The sequence below is a fragment of the Cydia amplana genome, chromosome 2 (assembly GCF_948474715.1).
Source record: "Cydia amplana chromosome 2, ilCydAmpl1.1, whole genome shotgun sequence".
Taxonomy (NCBI): Eukaryota; Metazoa; Arthropoda; class Insecta; order Lepidoptera; family Tortricidae; genus Cydia; species Cydia amplana.
Window position 1 is genome coordinate 7,003,333 of NC_086070.1, and position 3,374 is coordinate 7,006,706.

Below are 3,374 nucleotides of genomic sequence, written 5' to 3' on the forward strand. Positions count from 1 at the left end.
CGACTTACTTTCAGAAACTTAGATTTAGGTTGGAAAAATAGGAATATAATAAAGATCAAAATACAGATAGTTTCAACGCTTCCTTTATTCAATACGCATGAAATGGCAGTAATCTTCTATGTTAGGGACGTAATAAAAAACCCAAGTGTTTGTACCCCATGCCGATCTTAATGAACATTAACATACAAATAGGTACATAATGTATGTACTTACAAGTGTATATTATTCATATAATATCTACAATCTACATGTAGTAAAAATGTTGTTTTTTTTTAATTAATAATCATGTTCTGTATCTACGAAATCTTTGCTCCATTTTACGTGCCTCTACATTTGGCTCTCTGGTAGACTAGTAGAGAATGTCATTAGGCATTAAGTCCGGCACTTGTGCATTTTTATTTTGTGCAATTACGTTTAAGTAAATATATAAATTAAAAAGTCAATGACACGCAATACAAGTTTGGGGTGCAAGCGCCAGAGCATGAAATTGGCTATGTCTAGTCTATAGCGGCCGACGCATTGGCGCCTAATGGCAGCCATTCCAATGGTTCACGTTCCCAACTTCATTCTATTTAAAATGTTTCAGTATTTAAAGTCAGCTTATGAAATAATAGTACAGCCTATGCCTATAATACTACACCTAACGTATGTAAGGTGTAGTTGAAACTTCCTTTGGTCTACAATAAATTTAACCTCCCACACCATTCGTTTCGCAAATTGCTAGATTTGTGAAATTGAAAATTTTTCAGGACTTTTGTCAGAAACATCGAATAAGTAATATCTTTTACCTATGTTACAGAGAACTTATAGATATTTTACATTCGCCTTAAAGTTGGTCAAATGATACAAAATTCATTTTTCACCGAAAAGCTTCATGAAAGTTTGCTACCAAAACCTCGTATATCACAACCATTCAAGTAAACTTATCTTCGCTATGCCTTTACTTTGGATTAGGTATATTGTTTTCGATGTAGCTATTTCAATAATTTATAATAATTAGGTACATATTAACAGTCTTTTCCCTGTTGAATCTTGGAGTTGCCGCGAATAAAGAGAACATCGTAAGAATATTGCCGTATCACAAAAAAAATGTATGGAAGATATGGCAGTGTACTGCTGTCTTATCCAGTGTTTTTTTTATCAAAATGCACGTGAATTTCTGTATTTTACGGCTTACCGTATCAGAAACAGCACTGCTTTATTAATCAACGTGTCTAAACTGACTAATAGCTCGTACATGTCATTTTCATCGGTCACTACTACCGTAGCCTAACTAGTACGTGACAAGCGCCACATACCCACAATCTTCCACGAATCGAGCGTTCCTATTCCTACATGGTAGTAGTGGGAGATATCAAACTTGTAAATTGCTTATTCTTCATGGAACTACCACCTCACACCTTAGCTACTACTATTTCGATTTATTTAACGGCTTCCCGCTAATACCCATAAACATATAAATTTCTCAATATTCTCGCTGCATCAAAGGTCAAAGCTGTAGAAACAGTCATAACAGTTAATTGAATAGCAACTGAATTTGTTTTGGTTGTAGCCAGCAGTTTTAGCTACTTACAACTGCTATTAGAATTTGCTATGATTGCTCCAAGAAATTATACTTCGGCAATAAAGGTAATGTCAAAAGATAGGGGTACTCGAAAAAACCGCTAGCAAAAACTATAAGCCGAAAGTATCAGATGAAAGGTTGGGGCAAAAAATTGTTTATCGATTTGAGCGCAGAATTGCTTGAAGCTATCAGGCTGTTTCGCGTAGTTTTTGCTTTAGTAGTAACATGGCTTGCCAAGCGATTTCAGGTCTAAAGTGGAACGGCCCGACCTATTGTGAATTCCGTAGGTCTGAAATTTATTTGACAGGGTAGTGTCTGTGGAGAATGGAAAATGGCGGAATGGTAGAACACACAATACATTATGGATATAACTCACGGTTTGTTTTTGGCGGGGATCTGACAAACGTTATTGGTATTTAGGGACATTTAACTATTAGGGGGCAATGGCTTTTTCTTTTTTTTATTGTGATATATGAGACAGTGACTGTTATAAGAACGACTTGCCGACAGTGTGGTCGTTTGCTACGGTGGGAATTAATTGATGTTTTAGGTGGCAAAGTTTTTTATGCATAGGTAAAGAGATGTTTAATTTTGCACACAGCGGGATACCTAGTTGTAGCATCGTAAATGGTATTAAAAACTTTTCTTTACTCCCACATACATAATTAACGTAAGTTATGGATAGTTGAGCATTTGTATCTGTGTGAAAGTTAATATCAATCATTTACGACTCCGATTTTATGACCCACATTGCTTCGGTGCGGTTATCTGCAAAGATGGAGGTCATCAGTCAGATTTCCGCCTCGTCGGGTACTGATATCTACTTTGGTAGTGGTTAAGGCAGTCCGATTTGAGGCACAAAATCTATTATAGTTATCGTAATTCTCTCGTGCGAGAAACGTGTGGAAATGAAAGACAAATGTTAGAGTTAGACCAAGATAAGTCTGCAACGATTTTGATAGCACACGCAGTGCAAGTGTTATTTTAAACGTCAAACTTCTATGAAATTATGACGTATAAATAACACTTGCAATGTGTGTGCTATCAAACTCGTTGCAGACTTATCTTGGTCTAACTCTAACAAGACATATGCTGCCGAGATTTATTTCTAATATAAATCACATGGCTGTAGAGAAAGAACTAGCTCACTGCGAGACAGCTACAAATTTGTGTCCGTACCTACACACTGAAACTATACAGTTTTCAGAATATCAATTGGAAAATTTCAGTGTAACCTCCTAATTATATTTATTAAAATTTTATTGCACAAAATAAAGTGTTATCGAACCAAACTCTAGAAGGTACCTACTCGCCTATTCCGCTGAATACCGAACCTTCCAAATAATGATAATGCCTAAATAGTCATAATAATTTCACTTTCACTTTTTATAATAAAAAAATATTTGGTGATACATTTATTATTTACTTAAATATTCAATTGTACGAGTATCTAGTGTAGTAAACGCCTACCTATTTTTTGCTTAACGTCTAGATATAAGATACTTTGCCACATCTGTTATGAATTTTTGTTAAAAATTATTATGATTTTAATATGTTTACTTCACAAATTGTTTACAAGGCCACCGGCTTCAAAATACCTACTTACCTACTTAAATATAAATAAAACACAAACCGTCATGCTGTCTCAATTAAAAACCAATAAGCAAGCTTTAAGGAAAGCGAAACTACATATTTAGGTAGGTCGGTATTCTATATATTTAAGCATTACCTACCAAAAAGAGTAGCACGAAAAACTGTCACGATTTGAAGTTTCAGGTGTCTATTTCACCATCTTGACAAATGACATACC